The sequence below is a fragment of the Hakea prostrata genome, chromosome 8, assembly GCF_041222555.1.
Source record: "Hakea prostrata isolate BN-2017 chromosome 8, UWA_Hpros_2, whole genome shotgun sequence".
Taxonomy (NCBI): Eukaryota; Viridiplantae; Streptophyta; class Magnoliopsida; order Proteales; family Proteaceae; genus Hakea; species Hakea prostrata.
This window is the reverse complement of record NC_142607.1, coordinates 49,347,648-49,362,565: the sequence shown is the minus strand read 5'-3', so window position 1 is coordinate 49,362,565 and position 14,918 is coordinate 49,347,648.

Below are 14,918 nucleotides of genomic sequence, written 5' to 3'. Positions count from 1 at the left end.
ATGGAAAAGATCCCACACCAATAGAGATAGGAAGATTGCAGAACGGAGCGAATGAGGACCACTCTGCCAGCAAAGGAAAGGAGCTTGCCCTTCCAAAGCTAAAGCTTCTTATGAATATGATCAAGCATAGGGAGATAGTGGTGGCGGGTGAGCCTACCAGGGATGAGCGGGAGGCCAAGATAGGCAACTAGGAAGGAACCAGGCTTGAATCCTGAGAGCTAGAGAAGGGAGGCTCGGAGCTAATCGGGGATACCCGCAAGAAAGATGGTGGACTTAGTCGAGATTAACCGGAGGCTAGAGAGGGATTCGAATTGCTAGAGAGAGGAGAGGATGGAGGAGATGGAGAGGTGGTCCGCTTTGGAAAAGATCATAAGATCATCACAAAGGCAAGGTGAGTAAGATTGAGGGTTTTGCATTTAGGAATGGGGGAAATGAGGACATGATCAGTTTTAGATTGGAGGATGCGGGAGAGAACCTCCAAAGCTAGGGAGAAGAGATAGGGAGAGAAAGGGTAGCCTTGGCAAATACCAACTCGAGAGGGAAAGAAACCCGCAGGGGATCCGTTGGCGATGATGGAGAATCGGGGAGAAGAGATGCAAGTTTTAATCCAGTGGATGAAAGGGGGTGGAAACCCATGGAAGAGAGGACCTTACTAATGAAGTCCCAGTGAATGGAGTCAAAGGATTTATGGAGGTCAACCTTAAGGAGAGCTTCCGGAGAGTGAGCGGACCTATCGAAGCCTCGGACAATTTCCGCATAGAGAAGGATGTTATCCACAATACTCCAGCCCAAGATGAAAGCAGATTGGTTCGGGCTCACAAGGGAAGGCATAACCTTCTTAAGCCTATTCACTAGGACTTTGGAAATGAATTTGTAAAGGAGGTTACAAGAGAGATGGGGCGGAAATCGGTGAGAGAGGTGGCTCCTTGCTTTTTGGGAATGAGGCAGAGGAAAGTTTGGTTTATGGAAGAAAGTTGAGAAGGGTTAAAGAAGAAGCTCCGGATGGCCCGAACAAGGTCATTCTCAATGAAGTCCCAAGAGGCGAGGAAGAAACCCATATTGAAGCCATCAGGACCTGGGGCCTTATTAGGCTTGTGGGAGCGGATGGCAATGAGGATCTCTTCCGAGGAAGGGATAGCACCGAGAGAGGAGAGGATAGAAGGGTCAATGAATTTATTAATGAAGTTGGGAAGGAGGGGGAGCAAGGAGGGAGGGAAGAGGGGGAAAAGAGGTTAGAGAAGAAAGAGACGATTTCGGCCTTGATGCTAGGGGGATCCGAAATCAGAGTGCCATTGGAAGTGATAAGGGAAGGGATGGAGTTGAAATTGTAATTATGTAACTTTGTATATTTCACATTATTATAAATAGGAAGCTTAGAGGTCGCATTGATTACCTAAGGATTCAATTATTTCCACATGGCATCAGAGCCAAGTTAAATTAGAATCGAACCAAGGTTTTTTTTCTTCTTTCTTTTTCCTTCTTTCTTTCTTCCGCCTCTTTCTTCGACGATTTTCTTTTCTTTTCTCTTCTTTCTTCCTCCTCGGCTTTCTTCTATTTCTTTTTGTTTCTCCATAGCCAGCATTGTCTCCTCTTCCTTCTCCTTTGTTTCTTCTTCCTCTTGTGTTCTACAACACCAAGAAGAAAAAAACCTCAATTTTTTTCTACTTCTCTCTTTCTTCTTTTTCCTTTTTTTTTCCTTCCGCCTATCTCTTTATCGATTTTTTTTTTCTTTTCCTTCTTTCTTCTTCTGCCTCTGCTCTCTTTCTGGCTGTGTTTCTGCCATTAACAACTTCTTCCTCCTCTCCTTTCCTCTTTGTTTTTCCTTTGTTTCTGCTATTCTCTTCTCTACTGCAATGCATAATTATTATTTTTTTGGAGTCTTACACCTCCTGTGATGTTTCAGATTCTTCTAACAGCAGGTTTTATGCAGTCTTGATCAGAAAATTACTGCAACATTGAATCCGAAAAATACCACTCCTCGTAGAAATATTTTTTGACCTCTTACACCTTCCTAGGATATTTCGCAACCAGTTTTGGGCTGCTGAATGTCAGGTTTTATCAGATTTTTTTTCTCCAGCAGATTTGATCAGCCTTTCCATCAGATATGACTACACCAGATGTTTCTGCAGTTCCGACAAGTCATGAAAATTATCCCAACCTTCCATTACTCGCTGTTAGGTTCGATGGAACCAATTACTTGATCAAGTCTCGTTCCGCCTATTTGACAATTACTAGATGAGGTCTAGTTGGTCCTATTATGGGCACTACAACCAAACCTTTAACTGCTGGCATTCTTCAAGATAAGTGGATTTCACACGAATCTCTTATCATGTCATTCCTCTTGACTTCCATGCATCCAAATCTAGCCAGGGGATATTTATTGTTGGATACAGCACTCAGATTTGGAAGGCTACTAAAGAGACTTATGGACAACTAGGGAATGATGCGCAGATCTATGAGCTACGAAAGAAACCTCATGAGACCACATAGAAAGAGCTAACAATTGCCCAGTACTATGCTGAATTATGCTCTCTCTGGAAAGAGTTAGACCATTATGGTGACTACCAACCGACTAATCCTGATGATGTGGTTGCCTACAGGAAATATGTTGACAAAATTCGGGTGTATGATTTTTTGGCTGGCTTAAATGTGGAGTATAATCCGATTCGAGTACAGGTTTTAAGTCGCTCTCCCTTTCCTACATTGGAACAATCCTATGCACTTGTTCAATGTGAGGAGAGTTGTCGTCTGACTATGTTATATAACCCGATAGTGGAAAAATATGCCCTTTAGAGTGTTTGTATTGTGTCCCGAATAGAATCAGTCAAAGATATGGTTAAGTGTGAGCATTGCCACAAGCCTTATAAGCTAACTGTCTAGAAGAGACATCAAAATAGATGGCATTCCAAATCCTGTCTATAGAGCGAGATTTAGAGGACCATCTTCAAAGGTTGTGCTCCCACTAAAGATGATGGATCAAGACACAAAACACTAGCTTACCAATCTGATCGCAAATGGAGAGCCTGAAAAGCTTCTCAAAATCCAAGACCAATCTCGATCAAACCAGTAGTAACGCCTCGAACGGGGCCATATGGGGGTAAGGGCTTTTCTCCAGATGGATCTAGAGAAGGGACACGAAAAGAAAAGGTGTTCAAGGTTCTCCAAGCTGGACCAATAGAGGATGTAGTTGGGGTTAACAGGGATGTGGTAGATAGCTAGGAAAGATTGGGTGGGGAGGGCGTGGTTAAGGGCTCTCCAAAGGGTAAGGGAGTGACGAGGGATAAAGCCTTTGAACCAAACCAAAGGGGGCCAGGGGGGTTAGGGTTATGGGCTCTGAGAAAGTTCCAAGCCGATGAGGTGGTAAAGGTTTTGGCAGGGGAAGGGGAAAGGAGCCAAATGGTAAGGTTATAGGAAGAGCTAGAGAGAGGAGGGAGAGATTCCCAAACCTGTGTGAGAATGGGCAGGGGGGTAGGGATCCAGAATCCATTTGAGATGAGGGTTGACAGGGGGTGGATTTGGGGATGCGGGTGTTGTAGACAGTGCGGGGACCAAAGTGGTTATAGAGAATGCCCATTGGATGCCACAGGTCAAGCCAGAAGGAAGTGGAGGAGCCAGTAAAGATGGAGATAGAAATAGCAGAAATGGTGTGGGGGTGCAGTAAGAGTAGAGTTTGAGAAGGCAGCCAAGGTTAATATCAGTGATCCACCTAACCCAAATAAAAATAGACCCACCTAACCCAGATAGAATCATGCTTTGAGGCAATTTTCCAAATGAGTTGAGAAGACAGGCAAGGTTAACATCAGTGATCCGGCAGATTCCAAGGCCACCTTCAGAGGTAGGGCAGCAGATGGAAGACCAGCTGATCGGGTGGATGAAGCGCGAGGCTTCCTGCCCTTTCCAAAGGAAGGCACAGAATAAGGATTCCATCGCACGGATGGTGGAATTGGGAATGGAGAAGATTCCACACCAATAGAGATAGGTGAACTACAGCACAGAGCGAATGAGTACCACGCTATCGGAAAAGGACAGAAGTTTGCCCTTCCAAAGCTGTATTTCTTACGAATATTGTCAAGCATTGGGAGGCAATGGTGGCGAGTGAGCCTACCAGGGATGAGCGGGAGGCCAAGATAGACCACGGGAAAGGAGCAGTGCGAGAAACCCGAGAGATGGAGGAGAGAGGCTCAAAGATGATCAGGGACGCCAGAGAGGAAGATGGTGGATTTGCCGAGATTGACCAGAAGGCTCGAGAGGGATTCAAACTGAGAGAGAGTGGAGAGGATGGAGAAAATGGAAAGGTGGCCAGCTTTAAAGAAGATCATGAGATCGTCAGCAAAAGCAAGGTGGGTAAGATTTAGGGACTTGCATTTGGGAATGGGGGAAATAAGGAGGTGGTTGGTTTTTGGATTTAAGGATTCGGGAGAGGACTTCCAAGGCTAAGGAGAAGAGGTAAGGAGATATGGGACACCCTTGGCGGATGCCAACACGGGAAAGGAAGAATCCTACTAGGGATCCATTGACAATGACGGAGAATCGGGGAGAAGAGATACAGGTTTCAATCTAGTGGATGAAAGGGGGAGGGAAACCCATAGAAACGACGGGATCGCAAATGAAGTTCCAGCGGTAAAGTCAAAGGCTTTATGGGGGTCTACCTTCAGGAGCGCAGCCGGGGAGTGGGAGGATCTATCAAAGCCACGAACAATGTCGGCGTAAAGGAGGATGTTATCCGCAATGCTACGGCCCAAGATGAATGCCGATTGATTCGGACTCACAAGGGAAGGGATAGCCTTTTTTAGCCTATTCGCAAGAACTTTGGAGATGAATTTGTAGATGAGGTTACAAAGGGAAATGGGGATGAAATCAGAGAGGGCAAAGGCCCCTTGCTTTTTGGGGATAAGACAGAGGAAAGTTTGATTGATGGAAAGGAGCTGGGAGGGGTTAAAGAAGAAGCTACGGATGGCATGGACAAGGTCCTGCTCAAAGAAAGGTTGACATGTTACCACTTCAATCTCCTAATCCAGATTCAGGTCCTATAAATATCCTTGAGGTATCTTCTTCTGACCCCCCCTATTGCTGTTAGAAAAGGAATTAGATCGTGTACTCAGCATCCTATAGCTAAATATGTTTCCTATGATTCTTTGTCTGACTCCTACCAAGCTTTCATATCTTCTTTATTTACTACATCTATTCCAAAGACTTGGCAGAAGCCTATGCTAAAAAAAAATTGGAAGGCAGCAATGGTAGAGGAAATGCAGGCTATGAAGAAGAATAGTACTTGGGAGTTGGTTACTCTTCCTCTAGGGAAACAACCGGTAGGTTGCAAGTGGGTGTTCTTGGTAAAACATAACATGGATGATTCAGTCAACCGTTTGAAGGCTAGATTGGTTGCAAAAGGGTTCACTCAGACTTATGGAATTGATTATCAAGAGACCTTTGCTCCTGTTACAAAATTGAATATAGTCAAGGTCTTGTTATTAGTAGTTGCGAATCAAGATTGGGATTTACATCAATTAGATGTAAAGAATGCTTTTTTGCATAAAGAACTGAAAGAAGAGGTCTATATGGAAATCCCACATGGATTCTCTGACAACAAAACAAAAGGGAAGGTTTGTCAGTTGAAGCGGTCAATTTATGGGTTGAAGCAATCTCCTCGGTGTTGGTTTGGACACCTTCAAAAAGTTGTGAGATCGATAGGTTACAAGAAAAGTAATGTTGATCATACTCTTTTTGTGAAAAAGTCAAGAACTCACATCACGCTTCTTATAGTCTATGTAGATGACATTGTCATCACTAGGAGTGATGGGGCAAAAATACAAAAGCCGAAGAGCTTTCTCGGCAAGGAATTTGAGGTTAAAGATCTAGGGAAAGTCAAGTATTTCCTGGGAATTGAGGTCGTTAGATCATAAAAAGGCATCTATTTGTCCCAACACAAGTATATCCTAGACTTACTTTCAGAAGTGGGAATGTTGGGATGTAAAGCCATGGATACCCCAACTGAAGCAAGCATTAAGCTTAAAGAGAAAGAGGGAGTACCAATAGATAAAGGGAGACATCAGAGGTTGGTTAGAAAACTGATTTATTTGTCTCACATCAGATCTGACATTGCTTTCAATAAGTCTAGTCAGCCAGTTTATGCATGACCCATACTCGACTCATATGAATGTTGTTATTAGAATAATTCAGTATTTGAAGTCCACACCAGGAAAGGGAATACTTTTTGTCACCCTCAGATAATTTAAAAGTGGAAGCTTATACAGATGCTGATTGGGCTAGTTCACCTGACAGAAAATCAATATCAGGATATTGTACGTTTGTTGGGGGCAATCTAGTAACTTGGAGAAGCAAGAAGCAAAATGTGGTGTCATTGTCTAGTACAAAGGCCGAGTATAGATCCATGGTTCGAGGAGTATGTGAACTTTTATGGCTGAAGGGTCTATTAGAAGATATTGGGTTTCCTGTTACAAGTCCCATGATGTTATATTGTGACAACAAGACTGCCATCGGTATAGCCAATAATCCAGTGCAACATAATCATACAAAACATATTGAGATAGATAGATTTTTTGTCAAAGGAAAGTTGGAACAAGGGCTGATATGCATGCCTTTTGTGAGATCTGGAGATTAAGTAGCTAACATCTTTACTAAAGGACTGAAGGAAGGAGATTTCTACCCTATTTTGAGAAAGTTTGGCATGATTAACATCTATGCCTCAACTTGAGGGGGAGTGTTGGTTGGTTTGATTTATTTGTAGGTTGGTTTAATTATAAGTTGTGGTTCAAGTTATTATTATTCAGTTGGTTAGTAAGGGTAATTGTGTAACCTTGTATATTTCACTTTATTATAAATAGGAAGCTTAGGGGTCACATTGATTACCTATGGATTCAATTATTTCCACAAACTTCCAAAAAGGGAATAAATCAAAGTAAAGAATAAAGTAAGCGTGTCCAAAATAGAATCTCAGCGGGAGCAAATAAAATCATAGTTTAATTGTTTTATGTTCTTTTTCAAAGGCAATGGTCTTTTCTTCTAGTTTCTCAATGAATCATCCAACGTTCCTTCATCGACTTCTCAAAATGGCTAGCCACCTAAATCCTCCTGCCATCAATGGAGCTGTAAGCACACTCCAAGCACCCCGCAGTGGCTTTGTGGAATACATCGCTACCTCCCACTGGCGTCTCCAAAGTTTCTTCACAGGAGTTATCCTAGTCTTATGAAGTTCTCCCGATCTGAAATCACCATCTGCTTAGTTTAATAATAATCCACAAAAGGAATGAGTTCTGGCAAACTCAGTAAGGAAACATATCTCATATACATGTCAACATTATATCATGGTAAGTAACATATGTAAAGGATGATATGCAAAAGTATGGAATGCATCTAGTAACTAACTATGCAAGTCTTTAATATGACAGTCATGCTTTAAGATGTAACACTAGCCCTCCTTTGGGTAGGTCTAGTCACTCTGATCCCTCACGAACTGGTTACCTCTGTTGGGATCCTGGGCAAAGGGTACAGTCCTCGTCAACAACCATGGCTGGGGTTTAGGTCCACACTCTCTCACCACGACCATCAGCATGAGGACTAGCGCATGTCAGGGATTCTAATCCAATGCAAGTCATACAACGACATACTACATGTAGTCTAGATACTTCCCCTATCGCACCAACCAACTCAATCCAGTATCCATCTTTACCTAGGAGTGAGAATCCTCATGGACTAGCTACCTTTGTTGGACTCCATTCCCTAACCCTATGGTCATCCACATATTGTTGGGGTGGATGCTCTCATGTCCCCTCAAGACTCCCAGCCGCTCATTAGGCACCCATGAGGCCAACCCTAACATATGCAACCCTACCAATGCATAAACAACAGTGGACAACTGAGTTTCCACACGGACTGACTACCGCTGTAGGATGAAACAAAGTCACATCACAGTTATCACGGTTCATTCGGCTTCAATACCCCTGCCGAAAGGATAGTAGCATGTAAGGGTTTTAACCATGCAACAAAACCTCCTAGGTATGTAATTCCAACAACCATGACAGTGTTGGGGCATTAGAGAGTAATGTCCCATACCACAGTCCCTGATATCCCAAGCTATGGATACCCTCAATTATAGTCACAACATCCCATCATTCATCATAACATAACAAGTCATCCAACATTACATAATAAATTGATATAATAAAACATCATTCAAATCATATTATAATTTATGAATCATCTAAACAATTGTAACAGCAGGTTATACAATCACTTATGCATTTGAGTTTATACACAACTCATCACAATAATACAAGTCAATGCATATATTTAGAAATGTAACATTACTTGTCGAAGCGTATAGATATTGAAATCGCAATCAAACCTCATAATTAACAATTCCAAAGAACCTCAGAGATCATGTATAATAGGGTTATAAAGATACGTTAAAAATAGAAGTCAAAACAGAGCAAAACTCAGTCTGACTGAGCTTCTGTGACCCAGTCGGTCGCTTATGGTGATTGGTTGGGCCAATCAACTGCCCCAAACGACTGCCCCTCATATAGACAGATTCTCAAGTCCAAAATTCCGAATTTTGATCACCCATCTTCGATCCTATTTTGGGATGATCTAAATCCGAATTTCATTCTTAACATAATTAAAAGTCAATCACAAATCTCCTTCAATTAAACCAACCCTTGATTCGGATATGAGAATTTGTTTTTGGGTATGATCAAATCGAGATCATTGATGGAATGATATTAACCATCACAATTCAGCATATACATAATTATAGAAGAAATGATTCACACTACTAAAGAGGAGAAGTAGATAGAAAAAGTGTGAGATCATCTTACCTCCAACTGATTCGCTAAACGGATCAAGGATTCGAAGCTTCTCCTCGAATCAAGTGTTTTTCACCTCCGAACCTTAGAAGGGGAAGCTTCTTTAGGAACGCTCGACCGAACATCTTCTGGAATACGTTTTGAAGACACCGCAACAAAAGCAAGAGCATCAACCAGTCATCACTATCAGAAGAAGTGAACTAGCCTGAGAAGATACTTACGCCCTAAGGAACTTAAAGGGTTAATGGAGCTTGAAACCCTTTTTAAGAAAAAGGACAAGACCAGTAGACGTAGGAAGAAAGGCGATAGAACTTCAAAAGCGTCAAGAAAACAATCATTGAAGAACAAAACTTACTTGTTTAACCAGCAAGGAGCAATTCTTCTGCAAGTTCTTCAAAATTTCAGCTGCTGAGGAAGAAGAGTCTTTGAACTTCGTACGATTGGAAAGTTCAAAGTGAAGAAATGAGCGAAGGAGCAAAGGAGGGTTTAAATAGCTTGAAGGGAAGAATGAAGAGGTTCGCACCAAGCAAATCAAGGGTGGAAAATCAGTGACGGTTCGAATGCTACAAGATGAACGGTGGTCATTGAGCAACCTTTCAAATTTTGAAAAAGGAGTTTGAACCTGTCAAATCCACCCACTTGGTGATTTCGGCGCCGGTTACGAAAACGGCTGACTCGAGAAGTGGACCGTCAATCAAAGCATTTAAGATGAGGCGACATTAGCACTTCCCAACAAAGATTACCCAAGTAAGCCATTCGGAAATGCAAACGTTTGGAATTATCAACCGCAAAATGCTCGAACGATACACCAACGAACGATAATACAAACATATTGACCAGGACAGGAGGTTGCTCGAACTCCAACTCTCGCCGCATTAGGAGGGCTAGAGCCCGAATCCCTCAGAAGACTGAAAGCTGAATTTAGGTTTCTCTGTGAGAAGGGCCATATGTGATAGTCAATCTAGATGGTGTGGGAGTACACTAGCAGAAAAACTATGCGAGTTTAACAGATTGTGGAATGCAAGACATCTCAAAAATTACATTACAACACAATCAATTCAAAAGGATTCGGCTTTGGCCCATTGAGCCTTAAGGAGGTGCGCGCCCGAATGAGGTACAAGAATTCTTGAAAACATTTACACAAGAGGATCAAGGACTTGGTCAACAACGGCTTTAGGAGTTTGATCTTCGGGAGCTTGATTTTGAACATTCGGTTGGGCATTGTTTTTCACCACACCTTCCCGTTCGGGAGACATCTCAGGCTCATCGCTCAAATATCCTTCAACGGTCGGATTAGCAGGTGGGGATTGTTCTTCTCCACAACCCAACTCGGGGTAGGCTTCTGCAACTCCTTGAAGATCTCTTCATAGATGAGGTCTTTATGCTCTTCGATCGGGAAGGAAGGATCCGTCGTCAAAATGCTCTTCCAGACATCATTGACGCCAGCTCGATAAGCTATCACGTTATACAGGTTGAGCTGCTCGCCGAATGGCAACCCCTAGTTTTTCCTCTAGCTCTTGCCTCTCCCGAACGAGGTCCCCGAACTTGGACTCTAAGGTCAAGATAGTATTCCGCAGCTGTCCTAGCTCTGATGTTGGAGTTCACCAACTCATTGTCGGACACCTCGTTCAGGGCCTTCCGTTCACTAGGAGTTCGAGTGTTGATGGCCCAATAGATGGACGCGTCAGTATCCAGAAGGATCGGGTCCCGAGGGGTCACCTTCCATTTGGGGACGTAAACTTCCCCTTGGTCAACTTTACTTCTTTTAGAAGCAACATCATCAATCAACTCCCGTCTCCTCTTGACAAGAGCAACATCATTGCGGGTGGACTCCTTGACTTCCACCATCTCTTTTCCTTTGGCAGCATGGTCCTGCCTAGTCCTCAGAAGCTCCTTCGGGGAAGGAGTTATCCCCTTCCGGGCAGCAGCAGAAGAAGCTCCCTTCGGGGAAGGGGCACTCTCGGGAGCATCCCTATTTTTTCCCTTTCGGGGAACCCTCTCCTCAGCAGCGGCAAACTTCTGCTAAGCCAGCGATCTAACAACATGATGGTTCAACTTGGGAGGCACTGCAGGATCAACTGGAGATCATAGTTATCATAAATGCGATAAGGAAATATGGAACAAAGAAAATAAAAGCTTCGGGCACTCACCATGGCTCAAGCCCCAGTAGCGGAGAATCGCTTCATATTCAATGGCATATCCATGGATTTTCAAACGCCAAGGGTTGGCTTTGATGGCCAACGACAATTGATTTGAGGGAAGGAGTCCGGGGTGCTCCATCCAAGCGGGAATTTCAGATTTTATTCGGGAACCCTACAGAAAACAAATATGTTCCGCCATCCCTTATGATTGGAAGGGCAGGTACCTTCGGCGAGGATTCCCCCTTGCCACTTTAAGTCGTTCTTCGGGCACTTGGAAAAGAACACCCACTCGAGAGGATTCGACTTACTCAAATTATAGAAATGACAAAAAACACCTAAGGAGGGGGTTAATCCGAGTTCGTGACAGAGTCCCAGGTAACCAATGATATGCCTCCAGCTATTCGGGAGGAGCATACTGGGGCAAATATCCCAGTGGTCGAGGATTTTGGCGATAACAGAAGAATAGAAAGGAAGTCGAACCCCACTCTTGAAGGAATCAACGTAAATGGAGAACTCCCCTGGAGGATTGGAATTGACTCTCTCATTCGAATTCAGGGCACGAAGAACACATGAAGGCGGAATTGAATAATCAGAATAAAGACCCTTGAGGTTTGCTGGACGAACCTCAGATACATAATCTGAGGGGCTAGTGGAAGGTCTTTTTGACGGTCGGGAACTCCCAACTGTCGGTTTCTTAGGAGCTTTCCTCTTCTTCGAGGAAGTCCTTTGAATTTCTGGGGCATTGCCAGGAGGATCTCTAGGGCTAGTAGGGGCATATTTTCACCAGTGTTCGGTAACCCTATGGTCCCGATCACCAGAAAGTTCAACAGAAGCCGTAGGAGTTCTCTATTCGGCAGATTCCTCACCCTCAACCATACAGTCGATAGAATCGTCATCCAAAGTCCTACCACTACCCATTTTCACAAAGAGAAAGTATAGAACAAGAGGGATTTGGAGCAAAAAAGGAAAAAGACTAGCAGAAGCAAAGCAGATTGTCCGAATACAAAAGAGAAAACAAGAAAGAAGATGTAACAAAAGCAAGGAGAGCGAACTTACTTGTGATCTCAGGAAAACTAGAAGAACAAAGCTTGAATCGCGCAAGCCGAAACTGAAAACTTGTAAGAACACAAGCAGAAAAGCTTCAGAGCAAGAGTAATTTCTAGAGCGAAAGCAAAGACACGGAGAAGTGAAAAGCAGAAATGAGGGATGTCTTTTATAGATTCCAAATTCAAATGGACAAACAAGATTGAATTTCTTCGACGAGCAGGATCATACGACGATTCGAGTAGAACAAACAAATGATCCAAATCAAGAATCATCAACGGTTCGAAAATTTTAGTAATGATGATGAAAATTTGAGACACGACGATTCAAACGACAAGACGCAATGTTTGCGCCTCCCCGATTGCCACGTGGCACACTATGCATAGGGAGCAAGGAGTTCAGACGACTCAACGGCACCCCGTTGGAGGAAGGTGTCAGGAGCATTAAATGCGAAGATATCTCCACATGAAAAGACTTTTTCGCCTTCATTCTTGTTTGGTAGAAAGCAAACCTTTAGTTTGGATTAAGGAAGACAATTTTGATGGCTCTAATCAAGTCATCTTTGACCAAGTCCCAATAGGAGGAGAAGAATCCCATGGTAAAACCATTGGGGCCGAAGGCTCAATTAGCTTGATGGAAAAGCATGGTCAAAGTGATTTATCCGAAGGATGGAATGAAGAAGGTCCCGCTGCAAGGAGAGGACAAACATATAGATAAGGAAAGGGAAGGAGGGATGGAGGTAGGGGGAAGTAATGGATGGCTTCATATTTGATTCCCGAGACCAAGGAAGTGGAGGAGCCATTGGAGCAATGAAGAAGGGAGACACAATTGGCTTTTCCAAGCTTTGAGAGACTTATGGAAGAAGGCAGTGTTAGAGTCTTTGATCTTGAGCCACTTGACTCTAGAATTCTGGCAAAAGAAACTCTCTTCGTGGGCTACGAGGATGGCCAGTTCCACGGAGAGACACTTCTCATCCACCGCAAGGAAATTATCCGAAAGGTTAGAGAGATTTGGTTTTGGATGAGGGAGTGGCTAGAGCAGGTGGAGGAGACAAGATTTGAGATGTTGCCAAAGGATTTAGAATTCCAATCTTTGAGGTCAGCCCTAAAAACATGAAGCTTATGGGTGAAGTGAATGAGATGGGGAGAGAAGTGGGAGGGAGACTTCGACCATGCTGAAAGAACTGTGGGAAGAAAAGAATGGTGGGTGGGCCACATGTTGAAGAATTTAAAGGATTTGGGGCCAAAGGATCGGAAGGATTGGATAAACTTGAGTGACTATAAAAGTAGCTCATATCAACGTATAACTCAAGCTCCTCTTTTGGTTCCTTTTGTTTTTGTTTATTTATTTTGTTAGAACAAACATCACGAAATAGCGAATCAGAAAACAAAAAAAACAAAAAAAAAACACAAAGATTTAATGTGGTTCACACAGCGATGTGGTATGCTACATCCATAGGCAAAGAAGAAGAGTTATTCTACTATGTAGAAGAAGAACAGAGGGAGATCTCACAACCTACGGCTAAGAACGGCGTTACAAGAACTCTCATCCAAAACGCTAATCGAAAATCCCATATCTCTTAAATAAAAATGTGGTAGGAGAATATAAGATACATATATACATAGACTCCGATCGGGTAAACGGGTCGACCCATCGGGTCGAGTCATACCGTGCAACTGGGGCTCCACCCTCACACTCCTCTGCAGATCTCTGCAAACGGGTCATTCGGGTCGCCCACCAAAATATGTCGGTGCGGGTCATCTTCCAAAACGGGTACAAGAATTCAGGTCAAAACATAACATATTTATTTATTTTTCTTCTTTTATATGTAGTAATGTAAGACATAAAATAGTTCTAGGAAAATTAGGTGGTAGCTCTCAAGAAATATTTAGTTTTAATCTCTATTTTTATTTGCTGGGTAAGAGTTCCTTAGTTCATGGTAGCTGTCCTTTACAGAATTTGTTTTCCATTTATTCTTAATACACCTTTTTGACACATTCTACCCTCCAATACGCATATAAATTTCCCTAAAAGTGCATATCAACAACCTTTGACACAGTTCTCAGCGGTGTCCAATTTGCAAGGTTGTTTTTTAATGCAAATGGAAGTATTTTAATTATTGGCATTTTTTACTTTCCACCCTCTTCCCCACCATCAACTTCTGCATTATTTGTATTACTTCAACTTTTTGTATTGCAACAGGTGCCATGTAGGAGAAACTCCATGTTTCAAAGTATCGGAATAGAAATAAATATCTTCGACACAAATGGCTACAAAAGAGGCTAAGAAGGGAATGTCAAGCACTAAGGTATTTCTTTCATCGATGTCACTTTTTTGTCATGCTTTTGTTCATCTAGGAAGCAGGAGCCTCTTTGTCTGTTGTACTTACCACACAATTAAAAGCAAGATTGGAGCAAATGCTGTAGGACTCTGACCCAATACATTATATTTAAGGAAGGATGTATTCTAAAAGCTGAACTAATTATCAACTAATTTGGGTTTCATGACATCAAGTACTGAATCCTTCAATTTTTGTGGGGATGAATAAATAAATTCATTAACAAAAGAAAGGAGGGGTGATGGGGGTGGAGATTACAAAGAGAACAAAGGGCAGAGCCCTCCCAAAAACACAGACTCAACAGAGCCAACTAAACTAACAGCGCAACTAGCAAAGAAAGGACACACCAAATACATTAGGCAAGATGGCCCCTAGTGTTTTGCTGTGTTCTTTTTCTTCTTCTTTCTAGAAGATTTGAACTCAACAAAGAAACCCCCATCGCATGGTAGCAATCCTTGGGAATGCGGTTAATCCTCCTACACCCGTCCCAACCATAGGTATACGTAGGAGTGTCAATATCGGTCTTGGGGGTATTTGCCAAGGCGAACCCTTCCACACAACAGAGGACGG